The sequence below is a fragment of the Pantherophis guttatus genome, chromosome 1 (genome assembly GCF_059756535.1).
Source record: "Pantherophis guttatus breed Tessera chromosome 1, ASM5975653v1, whole genome shotgun sequence".
Lineage (NCBI taxonomy): Eukaryota > Metazoa > Chordata > Lepidosauria > Squamata > Colubridae > Pantherophis > Pantherophis guttatus.
Genome location: NC_142063.1, coordinates 109,012,911 through 109,031,362, shown reverse-complemented (window position 1 = coordinate 109,031,362; position 18,452 = coordinate 109,012,911). Strand labels below are relative to the sequence as shown.

At 37.5% G+C, this 18,452-nt stretch overlaps 1 protein-coding gene and 1 non-coding gene across 2 annotated transcripts in view; one reads left to right on the top strand and one right to left on the bottom strand.

Moving 5' to 3' along the window:
* Positions 1-4,994: 4,994 nt before the first annotated feature.
* Positions 4,995-5,067, bottom strand: TRNAA-AGC (transfer RNA alanine (anticodon AGC)). The gene has a single exon. It is a non-coding gene; the product is annotated as a tRNA-Ala (tRNA).
* Positions 5,068-5,098: 31 nt separating this feature from the next.
* The window catches only part of LOC117665175 (uncharacterized), a 95,641-nt gene continuing 82,287 nt past the window's right edge, over positions 5,099-18,452 (top strand). Inside the window, exon 1 of the mRNA XM_034416777.3 lies at positions 5,099-5,554. The gene's annotated coding sequence lies outside the window, so the exon portion shown is untranslated. The remainder of the gene's footprint in view (positions 5,555-18,452) is intronic.

The window sequence follows — 18,452 nt, the reverse complement described above, 5'->3', positions numbered from 1 at the left end:
ATAAAATAAATAAATTATGATTAATACATTGCAAAATGCTATTGCAGAACTAGGGAGCGTATTTTGAATAGTTGTGGATGCATTAAACATTTCTGAGGGTGGTCTCTTGACTGGTGGCTGTACTTTGGTTTCAAAATACAAACAGCTGAGGAAATCTTGTCAGAATGTTTCTTCTATTCCACAAAATATTTACATAAGATAAACACCAAAAACCAACCTGGTTGGAATTCTTTGTTCTAGGGCTTTTCAATTTTTTTCAAAAATTGATAAAATAAAAGGTTGCATTCTACTAAAAATGTAAGCAAGTCAGAGGTTTCTGACACTTAAGGTGCAAATTTCAAAAATTCACTCCAAATAAAACTTAGTATGACTTTTGTTATTGCAAAAGTGCTCAAAACATGATTTACTTTAAAGAATAGATATTCAGTAAATATCTTGGATTATTGGAGGTTAATTCAGTAAAATGGAGGGTTGTATTAATAATTAATTTTAGGGCTTTCAGATGGCCCTTCTTTCTAGGATTAGGTAATTAAAACTACAGATAAAGTCCACCTGGAAGTGAATATACTTAAGTGAATACACACACACAAACTATTTTTGTGGATGAATAAAAACAGTTTTAAGTCTTATTTAGGCCTTTAGTACTCACAACTGTCTGTAAAATAGAGGATTCCTCTTCTGACCATTATCATTAAAGGGAAGTTTGAATATAAGAAGGTGGCATAACCGGCACAGAGACATATAGTATTTTTTAAAATCCACATTAATATTTAATGAATTAAAACAAATATTTTAAAGTTATCTAGTTAATCAGAAGCACCTTTTAAATTAATTGCAAGTTTTTTAAAGGATTCGGATAACTATAAGCCTACTAGGAGCCTAAAAGACCAAGCAGGTCTATGATTTTGAAATTCTGAAAGCTTTCAGAAATACTGTGAACATCAAAAATCAAAGTGATTTTGGGGGGCTTTTCCACAGATAGTGGTATAGGCACTTGCCTACAGCAGCATGGCTGTACCAGAAGTGTACCAGTCAGCCTCTCATTGCATCACCAATATAGCAGCTTGGTACCTCGGTCTGAAGGCAAAAAAAGACAACAGAAAATGTAGTGGGACTTTAAGAGAAGGGATACATATTATTTCCCTTGTATTTCACTGAATATTTGTATTTTATCTGGAGTATTGCTTTTTTCCCTACAGAAATACAAACTATTGATCATAATAAAAATATGAATTACCATACACATACATATTGTTTGAGAATGTAGGCATTTGGCCAAGGAATTTCTGGAATTATACCAAGTGTGTATCTTCAATGTACACATTCTATATTTACCTGCATTGTTACAAGCCTGATGGATAATGGCAATGTTGAACAGCAAAGAAGGTGGATTATGTCTATGACTCTGTGAAGTTTGGCTCTGGTCTACAGTTTATGGGAAGATAATTTGAGATTAGATTCCATAGGGCTAAACTGGGTCAAAGAATCTGCTGAGCTAAACACTTTCAAATCACACATTTTTGTGAGGTAGCCAAAATGAAAAACAGAATGGGGAAGCAGGCACATATTTTATTAGGTGTAGGGCTCAGGATGTTATTATACTGAGGTTTATTAAACTTGCTGGCATAGCAGGAAAACAATATGCAGAAGAAAGTTCAGGACTACTGAGCTGGTTAGAAGTTTATTAATGTGACAGGACTAGTATGTGTCACTAGGAAGCTAACAGTGCCAGAGAAAGATTCATCCTCATTTTGACAAGTAGTCTTTCTCTCTGATTTTTTTCCTCTTCACTCTCCTTTCCTACTCCACAGCAATGATTAGAACCAAAGTACGAGTGTGAACATGTTCCAGAATTCTCAAATTATAGAATAATATAATGGAAATTGATACTGTACAACAAAACACAAGAAAATCCACTTCTTTTGCATAGACTTCCATGCTATTTGCTGAACAATCCAACTCAATTAGATGGTTTTTCTGCAATAAGAAATATATACACCAAAGCAGGAATAGAAAATTACTTTTTTTAAAGTTTGGTTTTGCACTTTTCTATAGTACATAGGGTATTATCCATATGAAATATTGCAGTTCTGTAGCTATTTGTTCTATTTTTAATCTGATACATTTTTGTCCAGGTGTTTTGAGCTCTTTACTTACCTTTAGATGGCAATTTTAAGTGTTTTTATTTTTTCTATGTAAGGTAGGGTAAAGGATTTTGTGTTTTAAAAAAGTAATATACACAACTGAAAGCTCTAAAAAACCCAACTAAAAGTAGAGTTAAATGTTGGAGCCAAGTGACAGAAGTCATGCAAATTATGTAAAAATAATTTAACCAAATTTACATATTAATATGCCAATATTTATGGAGATGCTTGTTGACCGATGGCAGTCCTATCTGATTACATCATGAAATATCACAGCTCTTTTTACAATAAGAATTTCATTTGAGTACATCTAATTGGGGCTAAATTTAATAAATCATTATTATTTGAATGCCACAGAAAATATTAAGCATGTGAGCATGCATTATATCTTCTCCTTTGACCTGTAGTTAAATAATAAAGTGATGAATCTCACCTTTTTAAAAAAAATCAGACTAGTTTCCCTCAACTTACAAATAAAATATTGTGAGTTTGATACTGAGGAAGAATTTTTCTTTATCCATTTTGTCAAAAATTAATTTAGCATTTAATTTTTTGACATGCATTGTATTGATCCATCATGTAAATAGTAGACTAGTCAAATTGTCATATGTCCTATGCAGTTAAAATTGCATACAATATAGAATCAAAGACAGAGTTCTATCCATCCAATTCCAGGCAAAAGATGCTAAAAACATGACCACCTTGTAACAGGCATCAAAAATGTAGTGGGTGGGGCCAGAACAAAAGCTAATTTGGATTTATTTCATCTCAAATCTCAGTGCAATTCTTATATATACTCTCCAATCCTATTTCTAATATTTTTCTTCTTTTATGTCAAATATTATAATTTGCTAATAACTTTTTAAAATCCCTGGGAAGTACACTCGAAGTTTTTAAGAGGATGCAGACTGCTAAGGGTCTTGGATTGTGTTTCTTTATTCATATTGAACACAATACTGGACCTTCCACATTATCGGCTGAATAAATTCACTAACATGATGACTTGTTTCAGGCTGCTTTTCTGATTGGGACGTACCCTAATTCCAAGATCATTTATCAACAAATATCATGAGTCTTGATTATGGAAAATAAGTGGGGAAATAGTAAAAAAATACCTATATGCCAATGTAAGATCAGGAAGGGAGCGAGGGAAGAAGGGAGCGAGGAAGAAAGAAAAGAAGGAAGGAAGGAAAGATGAGACTACGAGAACTTGATAAGAAAGCTTGGTTTTATCACATCACTTGAATGGGTTCCTTTCAAGGCCTATTATTTACATGAGAGGTGGGAGGATTTCAGGCTTTCTGGTGATGCAAAAGATTTAAGACTAAAAACAATTCTGCCCTTGGGAATATCTTTTGGATATCCTCCCCGCTTCTTAATTTTAATATTAAAATGAGGTGGGGGAGGGAGAATAGTTATGTTACCACTTCTACTGGTCCACTGAACATCAGAAATTCCTCTGAGAATACTATAAATCCTCCCTACCTTCGGCTTCTCCCCGTCTATATTAGTGCATGCTTTAGGGTCTGCATATCCATGAGGTATAACTCCAGGGTGAATGTGCTAGGAAAGATTGCGATTACGTCTTTTTTGCATTAAAGTCTATAGAGATTCTCAGTCATCCAAGTCATGGTTGTCCCAAGGTGCTTTTTCTGGAGGCAACTGGACTTATTTTTTCTTTGAGGACATTTCGCTCCTCATCCAAGAAGCTTCTTCAGCTCTGACAGGATGGTGGGGAATGGAAAGATTTATATTCCTTGCAGACAGCTGGTCATTTGCATTCTTTTTAGAGGGTCGTTGAAGCACTTGGAGGTTTATCTGTGTCCTCAGGGTCTTCTTTGCATGGATAAACCTCTTTGATTCACTACTCCAAAAAGAATTATCTGGCATTATTGTGCGCCATTAGAGATCCGACATTTGCTTGAACAATGCAGCAGAGTGAAACCCTGGTGTTTTATTACAAGAGAGGTTTGTCTACCTGTTTGCGTTACGTGGCCTCATTGATTTCCACAAGGTCTGACTGCAGCACGTCCTACAAACCAAGGTGGTGAAGCGGTTTTGTTTTGTACGTGTGCAGCCCTCACCCTCCATCTTTCCTAAAACGATTTTATGCTACCCGCTAGGGGGCAGCCTATGCACATCTGAGGGGCTTGAGAAATCATAACCAACCTCTGTTTAAGGAGGAATAATTATTTTAGGAAATAAAAAAGGAACGTTGGGCTTAGAGCTATTGGCAGTTGAAGAAAATATTACATTTTCATTCTTGAATGCAACGCATATTTCTCTAACTTAATATTTAATTGATCTTATTATCTAGACCCAATAATAGTAGTTTGTCAGATGATTACATCCTTGCTGTTAAGAAACAGCTAATTTATAATTTTATTATAAATTAGTTAATTTTAGTTAAAACTGATTAGTTAAAATATTAAAGAGGAAACTATTATTTTTGTCTTCTTATACAATATTTTTTTTTCATTTTCGCTTTACGTGTTCTTTGCAATCAACCTGAATGTAATACTTGCTTATTGGTTTATTAAACAGAACATTTTTGTATGTAAATGTAGAAGATCCCATCTAGTGAAGTAATAATTAATGCACATGACGGGAGTAAAGTAATAAGAAAAAGTTACAACAACTTGTATTTTATTGTGAAGGAAAGACAAATCGGAATACCAGTTCTCTAAACCCACAGGCATGAGGAGTACCACATATTTTTCATGAAGATTTCTTTCCAGTAAATGAATGTGACTTGTGAAATTTAGGATCGTTTAAAATATTGGATCGTTTAACAGAATTTAGTTTAACATTAATTGTAACGTTGATAAAAAAATAGGGGGGAAAAAATATTGGAGAATGCGGGCATCGATCCCGCTACCTCTCGCATGCTAAGCGAGCGCTCTACCATTTGAGCTAATTCCCCTTCCTTGTTTCGGCTCTTTTTGTCTGGCCCTATATAGCAATACTGAAGAACTTATCCAAATCATGGCTGATGCTGTCTCCTCGACCTGTTCCCGAGTTCAGTGAATGGTTGTCCCAAATTTCGCTTCCTCAACTATAAAGCGAGCAAAGGAGGGAAGAAAAAGGGCTGGGAACGCAGCCTCGCCAGAAAGCGGGATAGGGGGAAACTACACTTCCCATGACCCTTCAACAGCGCATGCGTGGCGCGGTCTTGCCAAGCGCGCCTCCGGGAGGAGAAACTCGAAGCGCCGCGGACAGCAGCGGGTTGCTCCTGATCGGGGCTCGCTTTGCATTGGGCGAGGCGGCGGCGGCGGCGGCGGTTGGCGCCGTTCATTACTCTTCTTCTGGCGACCTCGGCGGCGGCGGAGGATGGAAGAGCGGCGAAGAGGAGGAGGAGGAGGAGGAAGGCACGGCAGACGGAGCAGCGCGGACCCCTCTCTCGGTCTGAGGTGAGCCTGAGGAGGGGGAGAGCCGGCGCCGGTGGAGGGTCGGTGCGGCGGCGGCGGTGGTGGCGGCCGCCCGGGAAAAAGGCAGAGGTAGCCTCCTTCCCTGTCTGAGAGGCTCGGGGGAGAAGCGTTTGTGGCGCTCCGCAGGGGGCTCGGGAGGAAGCTGTGCCGGAGGAGGGTCGAGAGGGGCAGCCTCGCAGCTGCGGTCCCCGCCGGGATGGAAGTGCCTGGCCGCGCGCGCGCACACAAGCACGCGGAGGGAGAGCGCGAGGGAGAAGCCCAGACGGGATGGCCCGTTTCTTGGGTGGCGCGTGTGGAAAGGAGGGAGCGGGGCCGGGCGGGTTGAGGGAATCGGCTGAGGGTGGTGGGGGGGACCGGCGGGCGGGCGGGCGGGCTGCTCTGAGGCGCTGGGAAGAGTTGGAAGGCTCTTGTGTTACGGTGAAAAGGGCGTATGTGGCTGCGAGCCTGATGTAGGCGGAATTGGGGACCGTGTCTGTCTAGGAGAGGGCAGGAGGGGTGTGTGTGTGTGTGTGTGTGTGTGTGTCCGTGTGTTGTGTTCAGTGGCTGGAGGATGGAATTCGTTTGCTGTGGGTGGCAGTTGGGTCGGGGAAGGGGGGCGGTGTGCTTTGCCATTGTGTGTGCCACGGGGAGCTACTCTGGAAGCCTTTGTGGGATTCTGGGCAGGTCCCCTTTGGTTTGGGCTGGGAAGACGGGAAAGTGGAGAAAGGAAATAAGTAGGAATGGTAGGTAACCCGATGGAGATAAATATTCATGCCAAGCCTGGGGACACCGGATGTATGAGAGAGAGAGAGAGGGAGACAGACAGAAAGAAAGAGAAAGAGAAAGACTGAGAGGGAGAGAGAGACTGAGAGACAGAAAGAGAGGATGCCGAGGAGAGTTGCATTTCTGATCTCTTCATGAAGCTCAACTGGAGGAACTTTTATGAGTACAATAGTTAAGTTTGTGCAATGTGAGATCTTTAGAAGAGAGAGCTCTTCTTCTTGGAGATGGGAAGTACTGGGATTTGTGTAGGGGAAATCAACGAGCATCACAAGGTGCTGATGTTGATTCTTGAAAGAAAACATGATCTTGAGAGTAACAGGCTTTTTCCGACTATAAAGGGAAGGGAAGAAAAGGAATGATTTATGTTCCTTCCAGCGACCCAGGAAATAATTTAATAGCAACACCCAGGATCCTGACAAAGTTCACAGAGCCACCTCACAGGCACGTGAACACTGCTGTTTGTCATCTTTTTACAGAGACCATGATTAGCATTAAGTAATCTAAACCTCTTGCAATTATTAGATGGGCTTGGTCCAGGTGTTTGTCTCTGTGCCAAAAAAACAAACAAAAATGGTCAGTATGAACACATACACAGTGGAAACTTTAAAACAGCTCATTGTCTATTCTCATGCTTATGGGTTTTTTAGTTCTTCCTCTGACTAATAGTAGGCTTTGAGTTTGGTTGAATTACAAGTGATTATTTGAACTTGCTATGTAACTGAACTTGCATGATGCAATTACTTTTCTTTTGTAGTAGCAGCAGTATAGAAAAGATAAGCAAAAACAATCCTATTTTTTTTAATACAGAGCAATTTATACTGTGTTCTAAAACAATTTCAATTGTATAGAGCAGGATGGGCTAAATTGACTCAAAACTAAAAACGTGCAAATGTAGGCAAACTTCTGTATATTGAGACTAAGTCACATTCTTTTTATTGTGTTTTTGGTTCAATTTATGTGTTCCCACATCATGGAAATTTAATAAGCAATGATGAATTTCTGATCTAAGAGTTGTGTGAATGAAATACTATAATACATTAAATAGTATTTAGGGAATGTTGGACATCTTTTCAATGGCTTCTTGGTTTTCTCATCCATTAGTATCACATTGGATTAGAAATCAGATAAGGACCACTGGAATTATAGTTTATTGTTGTAGGATACAATAACATACTGTAACCTTGAAAGTCTGACAGAGTTTATTTCCTTCCCCTTCTTAACCAAAGAAAGTGAAGTCACCTCAGGTTTTTCATGTCCTCCTCTCTTTCAGGTCTAAGTCATATTAACCATCCATGCATTCCTTCATTAAGTTATCTCCTCTACAATTAAGAAATGTTGATTCAGGTTAAATTTTTTTGAAGGTGTAGGATAAATCTTATTAGCTACATTTTATCAAATTTACATATTTTTGAGATGATCTTTAGATCAAGAGCCTTTTGCATAATTTTATATTATATTATAGGTGTGTGTAGTGTAGTGTATACTGTCGCCCTGCCTATTTAACTTACATGCAGAGCACATCATGAGAAAGGCTAGATGAATCAAAAGTTGGAGTTAAGATTGCCAGGAGAAATATGAACAACCTCAGATATGCAGATGATAGCACTCTAATGGCAGAAAGCGAAGAGGAACTAAAGAGCCTCTTGATGTGGGTGAAGAAGGAGAGTGCAAAAGTTGGCTTGAAACTCAACATTAAGAAAACTAAGATCATGGCATCCAGCCCTCTCAATTCCTGGCAAATAGATGGGGAAGAAATAGTGGTAGTGACAGATTTTATTTTCCTGGGCTCCAAGATCACCGCAGATGGGGACTGCAGCCAAGAAATTAAAAGATGCTTGATCTTGGGGAGGAAAGCTATGGCAAATCGAGACAGCATACTAAAAAGCAGAGGCATCACCCTGCCAACAAAAGTGCGTATAGTCAAGGCTATGGTTTTCCCAATTGCAATGTATGGCTGTGAAAGTTGGACCATAAGTTGGACCATAAGAAAGGCTGAGCGCCAAAGAATTGAGGCCTTTGAACTATGGTGCTGGAGAAGGCTCCTGCCTACAAGGCGATCAGTTCTAGAGGAGATCAACTGTGACTGCTCTTTAGAAGGTCAGATCCTGAAGATGAAACTCAAATATTTTGGCCACTTAATGAGAAGGAAGGACTCACTGGAGAAGAGCCTAATGCTGGGAAATATTGAGGGCAAAAGATGAAGGAGATGACAGAGAATGAGGTGGCTGGATGGAGTCACTGAAGCAGTAGGCGTGAGTTTAAATGGACTCCAGAGGATGGTAGAGGACAAGAAGGAGGAACGTTGTCCATGGGGTCGCGATGAGTTGGACACAACTTCGCAACTAACAGCAACAGTGTAGTGTAATGTAATGATCAATGTATTGACTAGGACTCAGGAGCTCTGGCGCCCTTAGTCATAGCAACTCATTGAATGACTTTGGGCTACTTATTATAGGCTAATTATTATAATATAACTGTTACTTTGTAGAAATGGCTTGAATACTTTTTCTGTACAGTCTATTTCATACTAAAATTTTTGCATATACAATAGTCAGGATATAAGGAAAAATGATAACTTCATATGTAAAGTAATCCTGGAATTGTTAAACTAGCTATTCATATTTTATAGAAAGATGTAATGTGTGGCAGTTGAGACTGCAGTGATTCTTAATATCACTAAGTTTGAATTTTTATAAGCAAGAAAACAGACATGATGTAATAACATTCCAACTAGACCACTGGATTTTTCTCTTTTTAGTCAAGCTGCTAAATTCTGTATATGCAAAGAAGAGTATAGTCTTGATTTTGCTTTGAAGCTTCAAAATCAAGTATTTGTGACGGGACATCATTTACTAGGTTACTTTTATGAGTAAATGGGGGCACACAAGTAAAAATTATTATTCACAATAAAGGATTGCAATGCTAGGAAGCAAAGCATGTGAAATAGAAGCAGTGAAATTCCTTTCTGAATCGTACCTGCTAGTGAAAGCTAGCCATCTCTCAATACCAGAAGTTATTTTATTAGTAGGTATTGTATTATTGAATTTATATTATTGGTGAAAGTTTTCTTTATTATAACCCCTCCTCACCTTTACTTTTTACTTCTGGCTTTAACTGTTTTGCCTTTTTAAAAATTGTTTTTGTAAAATAGGAGACACTACTTAAGAATACTTTCACACTGACTTTATTACTGTGTCGAATGAAATTAATAGTGATGTTGAAATTATAACCTCTTTGCAGTTTTACATGCATGAAACATGATTTTGTGTGACCCCCCCACAAGATTTGTTTCTTTACATTTCAGGACTTAAACCAACCTTTAAGATCTTCCAAAGATGTTATGCAAGTTTCTTGCTCTGTAATTAGACCAAATTAATCTTGTTTCTGTTGCATTACTGGAACACTGTTTTCTCACATTTTGGGAAAGCAAAAACATATATTATTATTGCAGCTTTACAGTTGCATATCTATTAATTTTAGGAGAGCTCCTGATAAATACATTTTCCAATGGCCAGCACAATTGTAAAATCATTTCAAATCTAAAACGATTCTGTCTGCAGTGCATTGCAGTTGTAGGCAGACTCTGGCTAGAGTATTCTACTTCGTTTTTTTAATAAAACCCCCAAGGCCTGCAATGAAGCAAATGCCAAAAAATAGTTCAGGATGATGGAGAAAAACAACAGAGAGGTTAGCCTAGGAATTTGTGATCTGTAACTGCATCAAGCTCATGTCCTTTCTCATTTAAGTCCAGTCTGGCCTTCTCTTGAGTCCTTTCTCATATAAGTCCAGTCTGGCTCTTCCTCAGCAAACAATTTTTTAGTAAAGATAAAAGTTTTAGTTTCTACTATTGGTATGATATAGCTTTCTGATTTGCCACTGTTTATCATCATACTGTCCATCCTATTGTGTAGGTACTAAATTAGATGGGGAGATAATTTTTCATGGCAACTGTAAATTCCTAAATGGGTACTCCTGGACATATTTGTTTTGTTTTCTTTATTCTTAACTCATTTAACAGCTTGTGTTACAAGAACAAGAAACAATTAAGTGAATGAATATGAGAAGATTGGTAATATTCTATAAGACACCAATGAAGTCCTAAATTAAACACCCAAAAGTGCTTGCTAGTTCTGTTTGAGCAACATGAAAATACTTCCCGAGTGAAGCTAAACTCAAATTCAAATGGAGATTATTTGCCTTTTTATGTTCTGATGTTAAGAAACAAATTGCTTAAAGCTCTTTTCAGCAAGTAGAATCTGTATAAGTTCAACTTTTAGTATAAGCATTAGCTGTAAAAAGAAGCTGTTTTACATCTATTACTAAAAGCAATTTAAGAATTTATAATTGTCCCAATTTAGTAGTGTGAAAATTTGACTATTTCTAAATTCCAAGGTATAGGAAGTATACATTGGCTAATGTCTATTATGTGTTAAGGGAGATAGCTTAAATAAAGTATAGATTAACATTTTCCATTAAGCCATTTATTTTACCAATGTTTTGAAAAAAAAAAACCACATAGTGGCCTGTTGCATTAATTATACTAAACTATGCTTACTTTTCACAATGGTTGGACCACACTAAACTAAAATATGATGTAATACAATATAAGACCCCATTGAATTGATAGGTTCTTTAAACCATGTGTCTTTGATATATTGTGCTGCTAACGAGATCAGATGGTTTACATTATTTTATTGTCTGAAATATGTAAATTGTGATCCAATCCAATACAGTTCATTACAATGGGAGGGCAATGGTGTGCTTCAGTTGAATTAATAATCATATTTTTTTCTTTGAATTTATCCATAAGAAACAAGAGTCAGAGTTATGAATTTTTCCTTGCTCCAGTAGCACTACTGTTTCAGTAGTAATTAGTAATTATTTGTCACAGTTGATGATTTTGTAAAAAGAGAGGAAGATTAAGATACAAAACACTGGCTCACTGCTAGAAATAAGAGCAGAAAGGAAGGCTTTTACTCTTGAATGGAATCACTGAAAATCTTCCTTCTAGGTCTTTTAGAACCATTAATATTACATGTTAATTCAAAGTAAATACCTGAATATAGTGAAGTGTGTGTATTGTGTGTGTATGAAATCACAGTACTACCCTCTGTTGAACAGTTATTCCCTTTAGCACATACAGACTTCCCTTGTTTTAGAAGTTTCTTGGCTTTATACCAGGAAAAATGTCTATGAGGCATGTGGTATCCAGCGCAAGAGACCCAGCAAATATGTATATGAAAGATGAAATTATTCTCTATATGATAGTTGTATATGGAATACCAAAGCATGAAAGGATTGATTAGAGGTTCTGTATGGTAAAAATCAGGCCAATTTTGTTGGGCTCATTTCTGATTCTATTATAGTTTATTTACTACTAAATCTGCTCTTATATAACCTGTGGTTTTGTGGGGGTTTTTTGCTCTCTTTAGTGCTTTTTAAATATTTTTTCCCATGGAAAATTCCTGACTACCAAACCACCAAACCACCAAATCTACCTTTTTTTCTTTTTGTACTTAATATTGTGAAGCTATTCTTTAGAACATTGCAGAGAAACAGAACAATTAGGATTGTTGAGATAGACTTATGTCAGTCGTTGAACTAATGGTCCACTTGCTCTGTCTTTCAGTTGGTATAAGAGATGGCAGAATTGAATAATTAGAAAGCTGATGAGTTGAATTTGCTAAATATTGCTAGTTCTAATAACCTGTTAAGATGATAGCATAAAAAAATATTCCATACATTTGGATTTTTAGGATTTCAGGTTTAATATAAAAATAAATGTGTAAAACTCATTTCTTCAGTTGTACCAGGTAAATATTGTATGCAGTCTATTCAGAGATTTGCTGATAAAGTGGAGAAATGCAATTATTAATCATTCTATCACAGGTGATTTATGCTCAAATATAGGAATTCTAGTGAATTTAATTGAGATTTCCAGGAGTTTAAAGTTTATCTGCATTGATTGTCTCATGGTTCTTTGATTAAATGAATCTGTCTCATTGATCTACAGTTACACACATTCATAAACAAACTCATTTTCTCATTTTATTATCAGAATAAAATACATGTTTGAATGAAACTCTAGAACTAGTTAGCAGGACAATAGATGACTTGATATTTTCTTTCTTTAAAAAATTACTATTGTCTCTGATTAGTTAAGAATACCCTCTTAATATACTTAGTCACTAAAAGAGATTATTATGATTTTCTTCTTATAGTGGATCTCAAAGTAATAGTCTCCATTTCTTCAGGAACCTTGAATATTTAATATGTTTATGGTAGCCATAAGTGGGTTTGATGTTCGTTTTATGTGATTTTATGTTGGTTGGGCAAAATACATGTAGCAGTGTATTTTAATTTCTTATTGTTTTCAGATATATAATTAAATTGATTTTTTTGCTTTCTTGGAAATTTGTAGAAATAAAAACAGTACTACTAATAGACATTTTAAAAATATTATTATAAAAAAGGATTTGTATGCTATCTTCAAGCTCTTATTTATTGTAGACTATGAAGTGATTGGAAACTAATAACTGTCCTTTTGACTATAAATCCTTAGTTCAAATTTCAGAGGTCATGAATTATGGATGGCCAAATTATGATGGTATGTATAGAATGGAAAAAGTGATGAACATATAGCATATCCTTCAGTCCTACATGATTGGCTTACAGTAAAGTCAAATCATTATAGATACTGCTATAATCCCTTTATATTAGTGTTTAAAAGATGACTGCTTAAAAATTGTTGATTCATGCAAAGATTCATTTGATACACTAAATTTCAAATTTTATGTTTCATATTAAAGAAGCTCTAGAAAGTAGAAAAATCTGATATTGAAAGTATTGTGGATGTTTTTAATTTCTCTTGTTAGCCATATTAAATGTAGTTAATTCCCTGTTTTCTTGTTTAAAAATACATTGCATCCTGAGATATTTTTCCTCCAAAGAACTCTTTCTGCTAAATCTTTAAAATGAAAATGACAGTGTAAAACAATTAAACCAATAAATCCTACAATATTAGCAAGAGCACTAAGGCACTCTTAATTTTCTTATCATTGAGGATGGAGGCCAAGTCGTCTAGATTAATTTTTAGAGATTAATTTTGGAGAACTCTGTGCAGGAGGTTGGATAGAGAGTGTTACTGGCTTACTTCTAATCATTTCAAATTGCTTTGTTTCCCTCTCACCTCCATTTTAAAGCACATAGAGTTCAATTCTGACTGGCTCAAGGTTGACTCAGCCTTCCATCCTTCTGAAGTCAGTAAAATGAGGATCCAGATTATTGGAGGCAATATGCTGACTCTCTAAACCATTTAGGCAGGGTTGTAAAGCTCTATGAAGTGGTATATAAGTCTAAGCGCTATTGCTATCATATTTATTGATTAATTTGATTTTTATGAGTGCTCATCCCATCTAAGCCATTTTTTCAAGTGTAATTAATTAATTCCTATTCTCTTCACACTGACAAGTGAAACCTGTTCTCAGAGCTAACAACAATGAATATAAAAAGAGCAAATGTCTTCAATCTGGATGGGGAGAAACAGGCTGAGGCTCAACCCATCCAAGACTGAGTGGCTGTGGTTTCCGACGTCCTGATATAGTCAGCTGGCGCCATCGCTGACTATTGGGGGCGAATCATTGGCCACCACGGAAAGGGCTCACAACTTGGGCGTCCTCCTGGATTCACGGCTGTCTTTAGAAGAGCACTTGATGGCCGTGACCGGGAGGATTTTTCATCAGGTTCGCCTGATCCGCCAGTTGCGTCCCTTTCTAGATTGGGACTCTCTACCCACAGTCACTCATGCCCTTGTCACCTCTCGTCTGGACTATTGTAACGCTCTCTACATGGGGCTCCCCTTGAGGTGCACTCGGAGGCTCCAACTGGTGCAGAGTGCGGCCGTGCGGGTGGTTATGGGAGCAACGTGGAGTTCCCATGTAACACCTCTCCTGCACGAGCTGCACTGGCTCCCGGTGGTCTTCCGAGTGCGCTTCAAGATTCTGGTTATCACCTTTAAAGCGCTCCATGGCTTAGGACCTGGTTATCTACGGGACCGCCTGCTACCACCAATAGCCTCCCACTGGCCAGTACGCTCCCATAGAGAGGGACTCCTCCGGGTGCCGTCGGCGAAACAATGTCGACTGGCGGCCCCTAATGGGAGAGCCTTCTCTGTGGGGGCACCTACGATCTGGAACGAGCTCCCCCCGGAGATACGGAGGATCCCGGATCTGCGCACCTTCTGTCGCGCGCTTAAGACTTTTTTATTTCATCAAGCTGGCCTGGCCTAAATCTTCTCCCCTTTTTAAATGTAAATTTTAATTTGTTTTAAATTATGGGGTATTTTAAATTCAGCCAAATTATTTAATTCGTTTTTAATTTATTTTAAATTTTTTGTATTTATGTGTTTTATCTTGTGGCTGTTCACCGCCCTGAGTCCTTCGGGAGAAGGGTGGTATAGAAATTTAATAAAATAAATAAATAAATAAAATAAATAAAATAAATTTTCAGTGTATGTGTAATTTATGATCATACGCTCTAATATAATGTATGTTTATTTGAAAGGAGGTAACTTAAGATTTTCATACATTAGAGCTGCAAGTAATCTAGAAATTGATCTATATAAAGGTAGCCTTTAGATAAAAAAACATACTGAATTGAATGCTTACAGGAAAATTAATATTTTAGAAACTTTGCTGGGGCCTTGATACAATAAATGTTATTCTTTTGTATTTGCTAAAACATATTTTCAGAAAAGTAATGCACTATTTCAGTGATTTATTTAGAGTAACTCTGACTCAATTTTCAACTTCTGGTTAGAAATATAGATTCTACTTTCTGTGATTTTTTTCCCCCTTTTGGGGGATGGTCAATGGCAACTTTCGCTAGCTGTAAATTTGCTCTCATGGGCTGTCTGATGTCAGCATAATTATTTCCTTCTTAAAGTCCAATTATTTTTGTAAGTATGGGCTTTCTGTCCTACTGTATTAGCCACTAGGAAAGAACGGCATGCTGAAGCACATACTATAAGATCAGATTTTATCTTTTGGGTCAGGCTAAATTAACTTTATGGTGTTGTGATATCCAAACTTGTAGCTAAAGAAGCTATCCTTTTATTGCCTAATTTGAGCAGACTACAGAATGTCCAAATAGGACCAAATGATTTTATTTGGGGAATAAGAATGCTTATTTCAATGTAAGCATTCTTTGTCAAAATTGTCTGTTGATATACTTTTATGTCTACAAAATGTAAAAATAGGCATCTCAGTTTATAAACTTAAATTATACTTCCCTCTTTGAGCACCTCTTTTCCCTCAGATCAGAAACTGATGATCTCCCCTCATAGAAGAGCTTTCATAGTGTATTGCTTTGTTTGGTTACTTCTGTCTTTTTTCAGTTTTAACATCTCTATTTTTAAGCTGTGATAACTTGTGCATGGTATTCTGATGAAAACGTACAACATATTGTAAAGTCATTCTGAAACTACAGTTTTATTTTTACGTCATCTCCTAAGCTTCCCACACATGAAATTTGCCTTCTGTACAGAAGATCTCTATAATTTCAGAGTTATCCTTTAGCTTTTTTCTATGCTCCAAGATTCTTATCCTAGTTGGAAAGTGTTTTGTCAAATCATATTAGCAAATACGTTTGTCTCAGTCTGCATTACTTTACATTTGCTTACACTGAGCTACATAGTTTGGAAGACTCATTTTGTAGTTTTTCACAATCTCTTTTAAAAACAACTTCAGATAAATGTTTATTGTCAACAACCTTCACCATTTCCTTATTTATCCATAATTCAGATCATTTATAAAGTTAAAAATTACTTAAATTCTATAATAATTTTGAAGGCTTCACTGGCTTAACTTGTACTGGCTTAAAAATTATTTTAAAAAATGTTTTAGACCTCATGAGGACACAGTATTACACTGCTGTTCTTAAAGCAACTACAGGTAGTCCTTGACTTACAACAGTTCATTTAGTGACCGTTCAAAGTTACAAAATCACTGAAAAAGTGGCTTATGACCGTTTTTCATATTTTATGACCATTGCTGGATCTCCACGTTCACGTGATCAAAATTGAGATGCTTAACTCATATTTATGACAGTTGTAGTGTCTCGAGGTCATGTGATCACCTTTTGTGACCTTCTGACAAGCAAAGTCAATGGGGAAGCCAGATTCACTTAGCACTTGTGTTACTAATTTAACAACTGCAGTGATTCACTGCAAGAAAGGTCATGAAATGGGACAAAACTCAGTCAACAAATCTCTTGCTTAAGAACAGAAATTTTGGGCCCAGTTGTGGTTGTAAGTCGGGACTACCTGTAGTATCTTTTTCAGGCTTCTACTGTAGTCAGAAAAATGTTGCCACTGCTCTAAGAATCACATTAACTTTCAGGAGTAGAACCTTAATGTAATAGCAGCTTTTTTCAAACTTATGTGGAATCCTGAAAAAAAGAAGTGTGCTTTAATGTATAGCAAAGAGATCCTGGGCTTGCAGAAATGCCTTTTCTTAAGAAATTTAAGTTTCCTTTGCGTAGATCATAAATACTCATTTCTTAGATAAGAACTAAGTTAGCCTGATAAGTGCTATTCAGGAGATAAATACCTTTATCTGATAAATGGATTGTATGAAATAGATATTCCATTCATGCGGTTAAAACCTGACTTTTGAACACTCATTTTATTTGATTTTTTAAAAATCCTACCTTTACTATTGGTTTAACTCAAGGTGGTGAACATACCTAATACTCCTTCCTTCTCCTATTTTCTCAACATCAACAAAACTGTAAGGTGGGTTGCGCTGAGAGAGACGGGCCCAAAGTTATCCAGCTGGTTTTCATGGCAAAGATGGGACTAGAGCCAGTGTGTTTTATGAGCTCTGATGTTAGGACAATTATATATACTGTACTGCAGGGGTGTTAAACTAAATTTCATTGAGGGCCACATCAGGGTTGCGTTTGACCTTGGGGGGCTGGGATAGGCGTGGCCAGCTTGATGTCACTTGTGTCTGGGGTGCCTGTGGTGGCCCGAGTGCTCTGCCAGCGAAAATGGGCTCCCAAGCTCCGCTTTTGGCCACGACGGCCTCCTGCAGCCCTCTGCCAGCAAAAATGAAGCTCGGTGGGGCCATGTATGTCCCCCTGAGCTCCGTTTTCTCTGGCAGAGGACTGCAGGAGGCCATCGTGGCCAAAAACAGAGCCTCCCATACTCCATTTTTGCTGGCAGAGGCACTGTGGGCCGGTCCTTCGCTGTTTCCAGGGCGACCCCATGGGCCCAATCTAAGCACCCTAAGTTGAATTTGACACCCTTGCTTACTGCTATGACATATCTGAATGTACATAAGAACACAGGCAGTGCCTTGCTGGATCAAACCCCTGTCCCATCTAGCTCAAAAGTCTGTTCTCATAGTGGCCAACCAACTGTGCAAGGAAACCCCTAGAAGCCTATCAACAGTGGCCTTCTGAGGCAGTTATTGCCATCAATGTTGATAGCCATTGATTCCCATGAAGCATGAGTCCAACCCCTTTTTTGAAGTCATGCAAGCTGGTAGAAAAGTAAACCTGCTTTTCATCAAATGTTATAAGATGAAGCCACCCTGAAATAGATATATCTTAATGAGTTTCTCATTCTGAATCAAACTTTTTTTTCTCTCTCTCTCAAGTTGATCAGGACCTTAGAGGAAATGCATGGTGACATCTGTGCTGAACACATACTTAATGCCACTTTCTGGACTTGATACAAAGTGCTGTATATTACCTTCAAAGCCCAGATCATCTGAGAAATCCTTGGTGATTCTCTCCCCACTCCACTCATTAAGGTTATCCAAGGTGATGTGCTAATAATTACCACAAGATTGCCCCATGCCAAATTGAGGCTGAGCCTTCTGTGTAGATGTCCATTTCTTAATGAATTAAGGAATCTAATATTTTGGTTGGCTTTTAGAAAGCTTTAACAAATATCTACATTATTGCAATAGGGTTTTAATTATTGAAGTTTTTTAGTATTTTAGTATTCATGGTTTGTAACTTGTTTTTGTGCTTTTTATTTTTGTAAACTACCAGGAAACATTGGTCATGCTCCTGCCGCCTATCACTGCCGCCTGGAATGGGCCAAAAACGA